Source organism: Helianthus annuus, chromosome 14 (genome assembly GCF_002127325.2).
Source record: "Helianthus annuus cultivar XRQ/B chromosome 14, HanXRQr2.0-SUNRISE, whole genome shotgun sequence".
In the NCBI taxonomy this organism is placed as follows: domain Eukaryota; kingdom Viridiplantae; phylum Streptophyta; class Magnoliopsida; order Asterales; family Asteraceae; genus Helianthus; species Helianthus annuus.
This window is the reverse complement of record NC_035446.2, coordinates 20,313,977-20,331,502: the sequence shown is the minus strand read 5'-3', so window position 1 is coordinate 20,331,502 and position 17,526 is coordinate 20,313,977. Positions and strand designations below refer to the sequence as shown.

The following is a 17,526-nucleotide window of genomic DNA, read 5'->3' as shown; positions in this document are numbered from 1 at the left end:
ATATCATAACAAGTCATCATCATTTCAGTGAAGAAAACCATCAAATCGAATCTTTTTATCAATTGTGGCCGACCACTGTTAGTCACCTCAAGAGGTTATTGGACCAAACTAAGATATGCAACATTTACTAACTCATATTACCTTCATGATAAATATTCAGCCATCAATCAACAATTTAATAGCATGTGATGCTTGATAGGGGTTAAAACCTCATTGGACCAAAATCTAAATTACATGCACACATATATATATATGATCATTAGTTCCTGACATTGCACATGTATACAGTCACTAGTAGCCACCAATTTACATTCACAAACCATGAAATCCTATGCAATATGGAGCACAGTTGGCGACAAGTAGGTGATCCCTATCTAAACCTCACATGTCTCATGTAATGATATGGGGCATTGGGTTGACAAAACAAATGCTAATCATGATAGCCGACAACCATTTGTATGTGCGGCCCACTCATATGATCGGCAACAACAATATAAATTTCTATTCACCAACATTACACACTAATCGATAATTCATGTAGTCAAATAATCAAGTGATTTAATTCAAGTAATCATAAATAGCACAAGACAAAAGCCACTAACCAACAATGATCAAACGAGAAAGTTTTGGCTCCAAATAAGAGAAGGGCTGCCGGCTTCGAGAGAGAGGTGAGAGCAAGTAGGGTTTTGTGTGTGAAGTGTTTTTGCGAATAATGACAGGTATATCCCATCCTCTATGTGTCATTCGTATAAAGGGAGTGGGCCGGCCCATCATGGGCTGCCCCTTTGGTTCGAATATAAGAAATACGGCCCCCGAGGCCTTGTGCGATCGGTTTGTGTTGTGTTGTGCGATCCGGGTTTCAACCAAACATGTATAACACACATTCACATAATTCATTAACCATAAAGTTCACATACGTCATAACATTCAATAAATCAACGTTCATATAATCATAACACGTTCACATACGTTACACAAAGTGGGTTCAAAGTACGAGTTGTCACAGATGTATTGTGCATTACTCAATTGTACACAAAGCTATAGCAACTTATACAAAGTTGAATAGTAAATTCAACTCACATAAGTTTTTTGTGAATTAATAGAGGGAAAATAAGTAAAAATATTATTGGTTAATATATAATTAGAAAACACAGTGAAGAAATCATGGATTTTGGATATAAGTATGGGTATACTTTATAAAAATTATTATAACTTATAATAAATATCATGACCATTGATCTAAAACAAAATGTTTATAAATTTTAGGTTAGAATCCCATGTTTTATGACTAACGTGGTTTTTATTATGGTTATGACTCAAAACTGAACAATACCACACCGAACCGAATCGCCCCGTTCAACAACTAAAAACACCAATTCAAATGTTCAACAACTAAAAACACTAATCCAAGTGTTGTGCTCCCGCTGCATCGCGCGGGCTTTCCACTAGTACCTAATAAAGAACATACCTAGGGGACACATGACACTCATCTAAGACCCCCATTTTAGTTTTTACTGCCTAAACAATAATCCCCTTTGGTTTTTGGTTTAGGAGGTCCCGTTTTGTAATATGGGTCAGAGTCACTGAAGACTATATATTGTTATAACCCGAACAACAGAACTTCACTTCTCATCTCACACTAGGGTTTCAACTTCTTCACCACGCTTCTGGTCTTAATCTCAATCGTCTTCGTCACCATGCTTCCAATCTCATAGTCTGATATGATAATAAGGTATTAATACATTTTAACCCATTGCAAAAACACAAACTTCATTTGCATCCTAGGGTTTCTGCATCTTCAATCTTACATCTTCCTCTCATCCATCCCTAAAAGATCTTCATTACCAAGGTCTGATTTCCTTTTAATCTATTAATCATTCAGAAACCCTAATTCTCCCCAAGGTGCGATTCTCAAACACTTCGCCCAAAATCCCATTTTCCAGGTCGAAAAACCAAAACCTAAATCGTTCCAAAATCGTAGGTTCTACGTATCGAGTCGAAAAAACTGAAATCTCATGTTGCTTCTCCATTGTATAAAATCAAAATAACTAGGTCACCACGTCTTGAATAGACGTCATCAATAGCAACAAATAAATCACAGGTTTGAGCTTCCATCCAATACATATTCATTACTCGGTTTGGTATTTTTGATTTGGTATCTTTTTTATGTTTTTGTTGATTTTAGGCTTTTGTTTTTAAATTGGGGAAATTTTGATTTTGTCTTTTTTACTTATACTATGCTAATTAAATTGATTACGGTTGCTCATGAAACTTTTCTATGTTATTTAAAATGGCTATATATGAATATTCATTGTATATTTTGTACTCAAATTATGTAGGCCCATTTAATGAAATTAAGAGGAAGAGGCACCGCAAAAAAAGGTCAAGTGTTTTTTATATAATTTTGAAAAATTTTGTATTTATTTATTTATTTTGACATGATTAGCATCGAACTAATGCACTACCATTCCATATTAACAATTGGTTTAGGAGAAAGAGTTAGCAGAGAAGCTAGCGGTCTGTCAAGAAACAATATTTCATCTGGGAAAACACTTAAACTAGTTATGATATTTTGAGCACTATTTCTAGCCTGCTTTGTTACTTTGTGTGTGATTGTCTTGTGGGTGTATTCATTTTATTGACCTTTACAATTTCTTCTGTAGGTGCTGGGTAAAGTGTGGTCAATAACATTCAAGTATCATTTCCTCATGCCACCATATTATTCTCTTCTGATACGATTTCTAGCTTCCTTTGAAGGTATACTAATCATTTATCTAATTACTATCTGGATGTCCAATCATGTATAGAGTACATTTATATCCAACTTTATATCTTTTTGGTTGGCAGTTGCTTTACCATTTTACGAGTGCTGAATAGGTGGGGCGGAGAACACAATACACTTATCCGACACACTAAAATTTGACCTGAAATGCTAAGTTGTCCAAACCAATGCGTTTATCTTCTGACCAATACGAACCTACCTTTTTTAAGCAATAGAGAAATCGAGTGGTGTTTCCTAAGGCTTCAATCAAGCTTGATAAATTTATCGACTATTGTGGCCAATTTACGGGGTCTTGATTTGAGCTTTAATGATTTGGTCCATGCATTTACCATCAATTATAAAGTTGGTTGTTGATTGATTGTTTTGTGGCCAAAGTCAAAATCAAGGGATATATTCAAAGTGGACCGAATTCAGAGCCGTACCCTAAAAACGCTTGAAGAATAAATGGTCGAAAACCCATAAATTGGATATGTGTGTGTGTATATATATATATATGTTTTCAACTTTTTTTCTTCAAATTTTATGTTCTATTAAAAATGTTATATATAGTTGATTTAGGTTTTAATGTGTTGTTTACCTATTGATCGTATATTAAGTACCTTTAAAGATGAAAAGCACTTCTTCATGCTTAAACGTTTCATATCGAGATTCAATTATGTTGTTTTTTTTGTTAAATGCATAGCTTTCTCTTTATCTCTTTCTTATCTCACCACAACAAGTAACTTTTTTCTTCTGTGTTTATAGTTTCACTTCCGTATTATTTATATTTCTCCATTTTTTGTATATTTGATTTACTATTGTAAACCATGTGCCCTTTTTCATCTTAGATTATGCTAATAATTCTTATACTAACTTTAATGATACACAAAATCAAATCTATTATGGTTTGAAGTGAAGTAATAACGTAACATGTTTCAGGATTGTTTAGACAACTTCAAAGATCAAAAGAATTCTAGTATGTACCTGAAGATGCAATGACGGAAAGATGGTAGATACCCCGGGTTAAAGTTCCTCCATGAGGACTTTCAAATAAACCTAAAAATGTTTCTTTTTTACGCAGCACAGAACTTCAACGCTCTTATAAAGCCTGTGATATGAAAAGGAGACATGTCTTGTGTGGTTTGGTAAGCAATGCCAGTATTACTCTGTATACATGTATTTTCTTTTGAAGTATAGAAACATGCTCTGCAAACCGACCTATCTATCATTTCCCTATTATTACGTTTTTAAATCCACCTTGATTAAATCGTTTCTTGCTTTCTCATGTTTTTGGGGACTAGCTTGCTGGAAATATGGCTAAATCATGTACTACTCTGACTTAAACAACATAAATTTGGTGTTGGTAAGATTTATTCTTTTGAATCATGTTATCCTTTGGAATTGAGTGCATTTCATGTTTAAAAAAGAGAACAAAGCCAGAAACTTTCTAAATATTCAAGCCTAAAATCACAAATTGATACTACATTCATGATATTAAAATTTCCCACATTGGTAATTCCCTCCTGTTTTTGGTCACGGATTGACTTTCAAGGTCAACTTATTAGTCATAATGGTAATTTTCTCCGTTTTCTTTTGGATTGTTGATTGAAAAATATTGTTTTACTGTCTTGTTGTTTGTGTAGCAATGGAGTTTGCGTTATGGACAAATTACGCAGTCTGAACTAAAACAACACAATTGTCTCGCCTAAATGCACATAAAGCCGTTTTATGTAAGGTTCATTCCGGTTATATTAATGTTTTAAGTTGCTTAGAAAATTTGTCTCGCCTCATAGTCCGTCACACGCACTTACGAACACTCAGTCCGAACAACTATATATACATAATTACATTCGTACGGACTAAAGCTACATTCGTGTGGACCAGCACCTTCATGTGAAGGTAACCTGCTCATCCGTGCGGATGAGCTTGTTTATCATACATATCTCATATATGACACTATCTAACCCTATATATATATATATATATATATATATATATGTATGTATGTATGTATGGGAGGGTTCAACTAAATATCCATAATCAGTGAGAAAACTCAAGAACTCCCCCTTAATAAAGGAAATTGGCTTTCAATGAAAGAGGGTCAAAATTGGAAAAAAGTATATAATTTTTCAAACATTTCTATCTGCTTCATATGTTATTATTATTTTTTTAAACATGCACCATAAGATCACAAATTTTCTTATCTTTCATTCGAGTATATTCGAGCATACTTTTTCAACACAAACAAAATACTTAACATGTCGTTCTTTTTTCAATGCTACTATTATAGTATTGCACATAAGCAATACTACATAGCCTTAGAGTTCAGTTTTGAGTTTAGTTTAGTTTTTAATGTTAGTTTTTTAGGATTGGGGGGGGGGGTTAGTTTTTAGGTTTTTGGGGGTGTGGGATTTAGGTTTCGGGTTTAGTTTTTAGGTTTTTGGGAGGTGGGTGGGGGGTTTAGGTTTTTTTTTCTGGGGGGGGGGGGTGGGGATGGAGTAGGTTTAGTTTTTTTTTTTTTTTTTTTTTTTTTTAAGGGGGGGGGTGTGGGGGGTTTAGGTTTTTTTTTTTTTTTTTTTTTTTTTGTGATATGGGGCTGGGGTGGGGGTTGGCCGTTTGTAGGGTAGCACATGTGTAAAATTAGTTGCATTTTTTTCAATTTTTGTTTTGTTTTAAAAATGCTAGATTTACATCTATAATACGTAGGGGATTAAATTATAACATGCGTAATTAGTTTTACAACGTATGTGTGTGTGTATATATATAGGGAGGGTTATTGAAAAAAAGGGTTTTTTTTTATGTGAGAGGTATAAGAAGTGTTTTAAACCTTTAGATCTTTTAGTTAATGGTTGCTGTTAGGAAACTTTATTTGTAAGTATTGAAGAAAATCTCAATCAACTGGATCTCTGAAGAGATAACAGTCCTGAAGATCACAACAAGAAGAAGAAGATCAGATAGGACAACTGCAATGCACATCATCTACTTCAAAGAATCACAAGTTGATCAAGAGCTGAATTGGATTATCAGTAAAGGTCATTTCTGATAGATCTGAAATATCATCAGCTTCTGACGATTCTGATCATCAAGATTTTTTTTGATGATTTGTTCATCAGAATTTCTGATGAAGTGGTTTATCAGAATTCTGATGAAATATCCCACTTGTCTGAAATTGGCTCTATCCTGCCACACTTACCGAAGCAAGTTGACATTATTGAATACCATGACGAAAAAGGCAACTTGAATGTAGGATTCAATGTATATGTCAAATGGCCACTTTTTGGAGGACTTATTGCATGAATAAACTATTGTTTATTCATGCACCCAGCCTTCTATAAATAGAAGGCTCAACCTGCAGAAGATAATTGAGTTTGAAGCTTAGCATTCATATACAAACACCCAAACTCCATTGCCCTTCTCACCCACAGAATTCAAGATTCATTTGTATTAGATAATAATCTTACAATCACCTTGTTAAACTATTTTGTTTCAAAGTGATATAAACTTGATAATTCTGTAGGTCTTGTTTCTTGAAGGTCTGATTTCCATTTCCGCCCATCTTTTTTCACATCTACTGAAATCACTTGCCATATTACGTGAAAAGAAGTTGTTTATGGCCATACTGGGTCCAACAATTGGTATCAGATCAGATTGAATAAACTATTTTCAAACGATCAATCGCTCATCTTCTTTTCTCTAAATATGGCCAGCTTTCAATCCTGGAATAATGCTTTGAATATTGGTTCTATGTCAAAACCTCCGACTCTGGTCAGAGAGGAATACCCCCAATGGAAAATCAGGATGGTCAATTTCCTAAATGGTCATGACCGAGCTCTGTTCCAATCCATTGAAAGGGGTCCACATATACCAATGACTGATATACCAGCAGTTCCAGCAACTGACCAAACACCAGCAATCCCTGCCTCTCGTGCTCCCAAAAGTGAAATAAACTGGAACGCGGAAGACAAGGATCTGGTGGCTGGGGATGAAAGGGCAAAGTCACTCTTAATAATGGCCATCCCAATGACATATTTTCACTAGTTGATGCATGTGCATCAGCCAAGGAAATATGGGATCAGTTGGAAAATCTTTGTGAAGGAGGAGAAAGGATGAGAAGAAACAAGAGAACAAACAATGTCTCATCTTATGAAAGGTTTAAAAGTTTGCCAAATGAAAGATTAAATGATACATATCAGAGGTTTACAAAACTTTTAACCGAGCTAAAGAAATTTGGAATAACAAAGTCAAATGATGAAAGAAACATTAAATTTCTTGATGCTTTACCTAGAGAATGGAGAAGTCTCACCATGACTTTGTCCTCAACCTTAGAACTAGGAAACATGAGTCTTCATGACTTATACAGCATCTTGATCCCCAGAGAGGAAGAAATATTTGAAGAAACCATTCAAAGAGGGGGATCTTTAGGTCCCATCTCAAACCCACAAAGACCAACTACTTCCAATGATCCACAACCTTCAAACAGCCAAAGTTATGAAATTTCTGATACATCATCAGATTTTTTCAGCTTTTCTTGAAGCTATAGCACTGCTCACCAAAACATTTGAGCAGAGGTTGAGGGGAGGAGGTCAGAGATACCAGAGGAGTGACAGAGGGAGGATGGATGGTAGATCTAAAGAAGAAGTTAGATCTAAGGATAAAGGGAAGGCTGAGGTGGTGTGTTATAAGTGCAAGCAAAGAGGTTATTATGCATCAGAATGCAAGACCAAGAAGCTGAAAGACGTTGCTTATTATGAGAAGAAGCTTGAGGAAGCTAAGAAGCATCAGCTGCAAGTCAGCTTAATTACTGGGACAGATACATGGCTATCTGATGACTCTTCTGATGAAGAAGAATAAGAAATGACCAACTTTTGTCTCATGGCACTTTCTGATGACATACTAGAAACTTCAGGACAACAGGTAAGTTTAGACAATCTTGATCTTGAACACAAGCTAAATGAGCTCATGTCAGATTTTTTAAACCTGCAAGTTAAACATCAATCAGATGGTAAAAAATCTGATGAGTTGCAAAGGACCTTGAACAAAATTATTCTTGAAAACCAATTACTAATAGAACAAAGTTTAGATCAAAGAGCTAAAATAGAGTTCTATGAAAATGAAAAAAAGAGATCTTTACAAGAAAATCGATGATAAAGAAATTAATGTAAGAGGTTTTCAACAAGCAAAAGAATTCATAAATTTCATTGAGTCCACTCCAAAGAACAAAGGAGAGGGTTTGGGTTATGTAAGAACAGATCATAGCAAACCCACTGTCTTTGCAAAAGCAACTCAACAGATTTCTGGTAAACTTATATCAGAATCTGATTCTGAAACTTGCAAATCAACATGTTCTGAATATTCCTTTGATAAGCCCAAGTTTGAACCAAAAAAAGTGAATGCAATCAAGAGTTTGTAAAAACTCCAGAAGCAGTTCACTCATCTTTTCAAAATTATCCCATCATTCCATCACAAGAAAGTATATCAGAAATTTCTGATGAATCTTGTATGTGTGTTGACATACTGAAGCTTGTTCAACAACATCTCCAAAAGAAAAAGAAAAATTCTGTTAATGGCTCGCATATAACAGAAATTCTGATGAAAGGTCATTTAGAAGAAGTAATAAGACTAAAATATCATTAGAAAGAGTACCCAAGCATGCCTGGGTACCTAAAAACCTCTAACCATTTCATTTCAGAACCATCATGTGCAACAGATCTGGTACTGCGATTCAGGAAGCTCCAAGCACATGACTGGGGATAGGAGCTTACTCAGCAATTTTGTTTCAAAGCTGGGTAAAATGGTGAACTTTGGAAATCGAGTGAAAGGGAGGATCATGGGATACGGATGTATCCGATATGGATGCTTGACCATTGAAAGAGTAGCCTATGTTGAAGGCTTAAAGTATAATTTGCTGAGCTGTGGTCAATTTTGTGACAAAGGTTTTCAAGTAACATTTTTACCAGAAAAATGCTTGCTGATAGGTATGGATGATAACAAAATATATTTAAGTGGAAAAAGAATAAGACAATCAATATACTATTTTGATTTCAAAGAAGAAAATGAACATCCAAAACTATGTTTATTTTCAAAAATCAATAAAGGAAGTAGTTGGTTGTGGCACAAAAGATTGGCCCACTTAAATTTCAAAAACCTAAGCAAATTAGCAAGCAAGGGTCTGGTAAAAGGATTACCTTTTATATCCTCAAAGAAGGATAAAATTTGTGCGGCTTGTGAGATGGGTAAATCAAAAAGAAGCTCTCACAAGTCAATTTCTGAATCTTCCATTACACAAAATTTGGAACTTTTAGACATGGATTTGTGTGGACTCATAAGTACAGAAAGTTTTTCTGGAAAGAAATATATACTAGTAATAGTTGATGATTTTTCTTGTAACACTCCTCAAGAAAACCGACACCTCGATTATTTTTCCGACACCCTAAAAATATTTAAAATATCCTAATATGTCTTTAAATACACCCCATACGCGAAAACAGACCCCGAATACATTAAATATTATTAAAATTAATTAAAAATCAATTTTAGGGTTTAGGCGGGCCGCGTAAAGGACCCTTAACCCTTACGCGGGCCGCGAGAACTTAAAACCTGGCACGACCCTGGGCCGCCACGTGTCCCAACACATGTCAAGCCTACTCGTTGATCCGGATGGGCTACGCTTTGACCGGGGATTGACGCGGGCCGCGTAAAAGTGAGAATCAGGCCCTATAAATAGCATGCATCGACTTTCAGTTTCGATCGTTCAAAATTTCTTTCTCAATCACAATTTCTGAATAGTAGGCATAATCTACGGGTATTATACCCCCTAAATAGCGAGGTTCTGCTACGGTGTAAGTATTATAACCCCTGTAGACGTATTAGATACTCTGCCCGATTGATCTAGGGTTCCGTAACGGCTGTCGTGGTTCTGCCCGACGTAGTCGTTGGAATGCCGTCTCGGGGAGGGTATTTCTAATGTTAAAATGGGTTATTATACTAACACACGTGCATTTGTGTAATTTATAGATTATTCGCAGGAAATCCTTACTGAAAACCCTAAAACAACAATGTGAGTTGATCCACTTTTTGTAAATCTTTTTGTTAACTGTTTTTACAAAACCTTAAATACCTTTCCATGCGAATAACAGTTATCGATTATTTGTAAGAATACAATTATCGTGGGTATGTTGGGGTTTTGTATACAAAATTTGTTACCACCTGGTCAAGGAGTAACATTTCCACAAGTCAGGTCTGACAGTACCGACGGGTGATAATTAGTATAACTTGGAAGCAAATGTAATTGCAAGATCGCCCTCAATATTGTACACTGTGAAATGGTTTTACTTAAATTTGATTAAACTGGGATTCACTCACCAGTATTTCTAACTGATAAAATGTTTTTAAAACGCGTTTCAGGTAACAATATGTGAAAGCCAAATAGAAGCCAGCTGGACAGCACTGAAGGCTTGGAAAAGTGGCAATAAAGTTACCTAAGAATAAAATAGATGTTTTGTTAAATAAAATAGGATTTATTCCTATAAAAGTGTGTATACTGAAAACTTGGGTTTTACCCATGTGTTTAATGTTATAAAATGTGGTGGTTTACTCTGATAAAACATTTCCTAACTACGGTCCTGATGAAAATTTCTGCTGCCAAATTAGACAATAACGTGATACCACCGAAACTGGCTCGCGGCCGCCCGTTCCCGGGGATTAGGGATCGGGGGCTGCGACAGAAGGTGGTATCAGAGCTATGCCACCGATTCAGCCACAGAAGTGTTCTGCTGACATCAAAATTCAAAGTGTTAGGAAATAAATAACGGGAATACGTGCATAACTGTATTTTCTTATTATGTGGTATCTGACTATCTGTTAGTTTACAGTATGAGCGACCAAGGACCATTTGACGCGTATCGTCAATTGTCTGGTTCGCCTAGAAGCGAAGGCACCTCCTCTTCTCAGCCTGCCCTCTCGGGGTACTCTGCTGATACAGAAGAAGGAATCTTTGTGTTTAAGGCTCAATCTGAAGAGCCATTTCCTTAGAAAAAAAGGGGATGGTTCAGTAGGGGAGCACACGAGCGTAGGAAACGTATAAAAAAGTTACAGGAACAGCGAGTGTTAGCCGCAGTCAAAAGAGAAACCGATGCCTATGCCCAGGATATGCTCAATAGGGGTATAGCTAATATCCATATCTTAGCAACCACTGCAGCTGACCCAAACCTGGAGCAAATGCTAGCACCCCAACCACAACCACCAATTCCTGACCAACCCATGGAAATAGAAAACCTTGGAAATCAAGTAGAAATGCATGATTTCAACCCGGAGGAGATACCTAGGGTACCTGCACCAAATCCCCTAAACCCAAATTACGACCCCTGGGGGGATGATGTTAGGGACTATGTGCAACGCTACCCGATTCACGAAGATGTGCCGATATCCAATCTAGGAGCCTACCCAGGGTTAGATACTCTAGACCCCTATTTTAATAACGATGCATACATTAGGGAGATTCTAGAGAATCCTTACCCATACCAGGCCCCTATACCCCCATACCAGGAACCCGCACTCCAGATTCCGAACCCAGTCCTAGAACCTGCACCCCCAATGAGTGCAGAAAACGAACAAGAACTTAGGACTTTCGGTGAGGAAATTTTAGAAAGCAGTGAGAGAATGAGACAGGTGGGAGAGCGTCTCGTATGGAAATACGACGAACGCAATATGGATTTTTGGATGAATCCATATCGCTGAATCGATGGTGGGAACGGTAGTAATAATAATATAATATAATATAATATAATATAATATAATATATAATAATATAATATAATATAATATAATATAATATAATATAATATAATATAATATAATATAATATAATATAATATAATATAATATAATATAATATAATATAATATAATATAATATAATATAATATAATATAATATAATATAATATAATATAATATAATATAATATAATATAATATAATATAATATAATATAATATAATATAATATAATATAATATAATATAATATAATATAATATAATATAATATAATATAATATAATATAATATAATATAATATAATATAATATAATATAATATAATATAATATAATATAATATAATATAATATAATATAATATAATATAATATAATATAATATAATATAATATAATATAATATAATATAATAATAAAATATGTGTGTATGTGTTAGAAAAAAAAAAACTACGGATGCCTATTACTAGTAGTGTAGTTTTAAATTTCAGTTGGTATTGTAATTTTTATTTCAGTACTGGTGTATAATAGATGCATACTATATGAATAGAGTAAGCCGCAATGATCGACGCTTTTGACTAAAAGTGTGTGATATGTGATTGGCTATATTCAAATATTATTGGCGATATTAATATTTGGTAAATGTTTAAAATTCAGATGGACAACGAAGTGAATCAGGAAAACCAGAATGATAATATTCAGAACGACAACCACTCGAATAATGATAATCTGAATAATGATAATCCAAACAACAATAACAATGGAAATCTAATGGATAATAGTGCCGTTCAACACATAGTGGCACAAGGAATTATAGATGCAATGCGATTTATTATTCAAACAGTTCAAGAAGCGAATAATAAAAGTAAGCATAGCAGTAAGCGACCAATTGAACCTGAACACAACGTGAACAATGGACCCATACTTCAGGTGCCCATTCCCAAAAGAAGAAGAACCATGCCATATGGTTGTTCTTACAAAGAATTCTGGTCCTGCAAACCAATAGAATTCTCAGGCAAAATGAAGGACCCATTGCAGCTGTACGCTGGATAGAGAAAACTGAGGCTGTTCTAAAAATAAGCAAGTGTGCTGAAGAAGATAAGATAATGTTTGCTTCTAATCTGTTTAAGAATTCAGCCCTAGAATGGTGGAACACTATCCTCCAGTCAAGAGGAAGTGACGGGGTTTATAACATGGAATGGGAGGAGTTTAAAAATATGGTAGAAAGGAAATTCTGCCCTCCCAATGAAAAGGAACAGATAGCTAATAAGTTTCTGAACCTTAGAATGACCGGGGTATACTACTACATTCTTTGAATATGCTAGGATAGTGCCAACCCTTGCATCACCTGAACCGGTATTAATCTCCCGATACATCTGGGGATTAATTGGAGAAATTAGACATGTAGTCAAGGCAGCTAGGCCCCAAACCATAGAAGAAGCTGTAGAACTAGCCAATACCTTGACTGATGAACTGGTACGTACTAAAGAAGAAGACCAGAGGAGAAACCTAACCCAAAGGCTTACCCAAGAATTCCGTTCTGGGAATTCCAACCGTAGGAATGTAGGTTCTACCTCTGCACCATACTGCAGGATCTGCAAGAAGAAGCATTCTGGAAAATGCTCTACTTACTGCAATTACTGCAAGGCACCAGGACACAAGGAAGAAGATTGCAGGAGGAAAACCAGTAATGGATTGTGCTTCAACTGTGGAGAAAAAGGTCATATCAAGCCAAACTGTCCGAAGTTAGCTCCAACTGCAAACAACAAGAACACTAAAAATGCTAGAGCATTTGTTCTAATTGCAGATGAAGCCAAGATGATTCCGGACGTCATAGCTGGTACGTTCTTAGTTAATGATATTTTTGCTAAAGTATTATTTGACTCTGGTGCAAACCAAAGTTTTATTAATACTTCGTTTTGCAAACTTCTAAATCAATTATTAACTAAACTACCACAAGAATGTCTAGTAGAAACAGCAAATGGAGAAACCGTTAGGATTTCTGAAGTCTTGCAGGGAGCAAGAATAGAAATTTTTAATCAAAAATTTATTGCAAACCTTTACCCAATGAATCTGGTAGGATTTGACGTCGTGTTAGGAATGGATTGGTTACTAGCCAATAAAGCCAATATTTTATGTGATCAAAAGTCAATTTAAGTAAACTCACCAAAGGGTGAAAAGATCACAATTAAAGGAGATAAGCCATCTAGATCCATTAAATTCATCTCTGTGATGAAAACTGCAAATTGTATGAGGAAAGGATCTATAGTGTATTTGATTTCTATAATCACTAAAACTAAAGGAAAAGAACTAAAAGACATTCCAGTAGTGTCCCAGTTTTCAGATGTATTTCCAGAAGAATTGTCAGGATTACCGCTTGTCATGACCCCCGACCCCACCCTGGACGGAATCGGGAGCCGCAAACCAGTTCAGTGGTACCGGTGGTTATTTAGAAAAGTAGTGCAGCGGAAATTTCATCATGACCGTGAGTTAGGAAAAATATCAGAGTTTATAAAACACTGGATTTTATTTATTAAATAGATGGGATAAACCCATGTTTTACAAAGGTAGCTTTTAATATGGATAAACTCGATTACATAAAATGAAAATTCTTAATTTAATTTAATTGATAAAATGAGCCACTTCTGTAAGCCTTGTTGGTGCCGTATCCACTTTTACTCCAATCTACTATAATTACCTGAAACGCGTTTTAAAAAGGTTTTGTCAGCAGGAAATACTGAGTGAGTTCATTCAGGTTTTATAAAATGACCCTTAGTTATAAATTACAACATAAGAGCGATTACAATGGCTTCTATCTTATTTTTATCTGGCGCCGTGTTACCTGGTGACGATGGTCATACCACTATTGGGTCTTTCCCCAAGTAGTGACGTTTATCACTGATAGGATTTATTAGCCTAACCGTGAGAAATTAGTAATGTGCACAATACCCCACTTGCCAGTGATTCAAGATAACCACGACTTAATCCCTGTAATTATAACTTTTGAAAATGCTTGGAGTATTGTAAAACTTAGTTAATAAAAAGAGAATGACTCACAGTATAAGCATGATTTAGCAAGCTTCTTGATTCTATTCCTTCTGATAATTAAGCGTATACTTTATTGTTCTGAATCTTCTGATGATTTAACAGCTTGTTTGATTGTAAGTGTGTAGTTGGGAGTATTCTGGTAGTTAAACATATAGTTTAACAGAATGGAATACTTATTTGTGTAAAACCCAAATCAAACCTAACGGTAGTCACGAGATTCGAACCTTAACAAAATTCACAAAGTATAACACTTTGGATTCCGTTTACCAAAATTCACAAAGTACAGCACTTGGGCATTTGTTAGATGGTTCCTGAATCGATCGTACAGAACATCACATCGGTGATTATTGGTTAGAACACTAACGTATAGAGAGAAGAATAGAAGAAATGAACAAAGGAAATGAATTCCTAAGCTTCCTATTTATAGGTAAGAAATATGAAACTTCTAGGAAGTTTCCTATAGCTTGTCTAGAAAGCTAGCTATACATTTTCTAGGAAGCTTCCTACTCACATATATCTATCCTCTTACACATTCCTAGCACCTTCCTTTGATATTATCTATTATATATATATATATATATATATATATATATATATATATATATATATATATATATATATATATATATATAGTGGAAGGTTCAAATGAGAACAAATTTTTTGAAAGAATAAAAAATAACAAACTTCAACCAATAAGAATGTTTTATTTGACTTCATTTAATTTTTGTATTTAATATTAGTGCAAGGGTATATTTGTAAAATTAGATAGATCATTAATTGTTATTCTTCCTTTTTAATAGCTAACTAAATTAAATTTGTAACTTATTTTCAAAAAAAAAATAAAAATTCAAAGAACAAAAATTTTATTCAAAGTGTAGGATAAATTATGAGGTGTGTAGGATGAATTACAAGTTGTGTAGGACAAATTTCAGTATGTGTAGGATAAATTTCAAAAATGTGTAGGATAAATTTCGATGTGTCTAGGCAAAAATTTTAGTGTGGAGGATGATTGTCTTTATGACTAATTAGTTAGTCAAAAATAATAATAAATGAGATGAGAGAAAAACTATTTAATGTTTAACCATTGTACCCTTTGTTCTTTTTCTTCTCAATTTAATTTTCTTCTCAAATGAACCTCCCCCTATATATATATATATATTTATTTATTTTTCATGTATATCTATTTAGGTGTTTAATAAATCTTACTTAGCTGATTACTTAATCTTACTTGGATTAATTAATCTTGCTTAGCTTAATTAATCTTGCTTAACTGATTAATTAATCCTACTTAACTTTAATTAATCCTACTTAATCTTAACTCTTATATTTTGCTTAGTCGATTACTTAACTTATTTAGCAGACTAATTAACCTACTCAGCTTGCTTAACTGCTAGGTTATCTTTAACAGCTAAGTGTATGTAATCAGTAAGTTTACTAAGTTTATTTAACTACAAAGTTTACTTAACTATTAAGTTTACTTAGCTACTTAGTTGCTAAGTATTCTAGCAGCTCCCTAATTACGAGTTTTAATTTCTAGACACAATGGAACTCGTATTAGCGTATTAACTCATTTCAACTTTAACGATAATCACGAGATCAAAACCCTCACGACGAATGACAAAGTGCAACACTTAAACATCCATCGGACCGGTTTTAATCGATCGGACGTAGAATCGTAGCAGTGACTAGAGTTATTACCCTAATACTGGCAGAGTTTCGGGATTTAGAATATAATACCCGAGCTATAATAGCAGCTAAAAGAAGAAAAGAATTGAGCGAATTGAATTGAAACTATCGACTGCTATTTATAGGGCTGGAAACAGGGCGCCTCGCGGCCCGCGTAACCTTAAAGGAACACTTACGCGGCCCGCGTAGGAGTATGGATCAGATTGTAGGTTGTTGAGTCATCGGTGGTCGCGACACGTGGACAACACGTGTCCCTTAAGCTTATCTGGAGATCTGCCTTGCTGTCGCGGCCAACGTAGACTACCATTATGTCCTACGCGGCCCGCGTGGACTCCAAATTTCTTGATTTCTTGGTTTTTCACAAGGATTAGGGTTTCAGGGGTCCGGGTTTTCACTTATGGAGCGTTTTTAGGACATTTTTGTGCGAGTCGTTACATCCTCCCCACCTTGTTTTAAATCTCGTCCTCGAGATTTGGATTACGATATTTCTTTTAGAGTTATGTCACACCTTTATCAATAAGAACAGTATTAAGGTAGATGGTACATAATCAAAATATCAAATTTTGTGAATATGAGTTGTACAATAAATAGGAATTAATAATTCAACTGAATCAATTCAAGAAATCGATGTCAAACGAATAAGATGAAATGATATAATTTCCAAGGTGACTAGGTTCAAGTCAAAAGAGATATAGGACCAATAGATATCTAAATTGAAGGTTTACAAGTTGTAAATGATTTGCCAAAGGAAAACTTACTTCGATTGTTAACTGAGAAAGACTCAGAATCAACAAGCTTGAATGAAATAAAAGTACGAAAATGATTTGTCAACTAGGAAAAATCAATGGGTTGACATTTATTGAATTACAAGGATACACCGATATACAATAGAGTTTTAGTGTATCATTGTCTTAACACATAGTTGTATTAAGACCATTTTCAAGAATGAGTCAAGCGAAATGTGTATATATAGATTAGCTCAAGCTACAAGTTTATACCGACGCCACAAGGTGTCGTAGTGATTGAAATAATAACAGCGGTGACTGGACGAGTTCATCGTGTTTTAAATCAAATGAAAAGTTCAACGAAGTAAGTCCGAATGTTTGTTTCAAACAAATCTAGTAGGATTTTTTTATTGAAATTGAAACAATTAAATAATGTTTTTCAATCAAAAAGATCAAGAAATGCTCGATTGATGTTGTAGGAACTGTTAAGAGATACACTGAGATATGACATGAATTTGTGAATCATTATCTTAACACAC

General features: G+C 34.7%; 1 long non-coding RNA gene across 5 annotated transcripts; it reads left to right on the top strand.

The window, feature by feature from the left end:
* Window positions 1-1,606: 1,606 nt before the first annotated feature.
* Window positions 1,607-10,228, top strand: LOC110908161. Of its 5 annotated transcripts, XR_002574234.2 has the most exons (8): window positions 1,607-2,101; window positions 2,340-2,382; window positions 2,491-2,561; window positions 2,664-2,757; window positions 3,701-3,906; window positions 4,063-4,124; window positions 4,405-4,491; window positions 10,166-10,228. It is a non-coding gene; the product is annotated as an uncharacterized LOC110908161 (long non-coding RNA). The 5 variants fall into 5 exon arrangements; XR_002574235.2 differs by lacking the exon at window positions 10,166-10,228 and having other exon boundaries at window positions 1,609-1,732; window positions 4,405-4,620; XR_002574233.2 differs by lacking the exon at window positions 10,166-10,228 and having other exon boundaries at window positions 1,610-2,101; window positions 4,405-4,620.
* The last annotated feature ends 7,298 nt before the right edge of the window (window positions 10,229-17,526 follow it).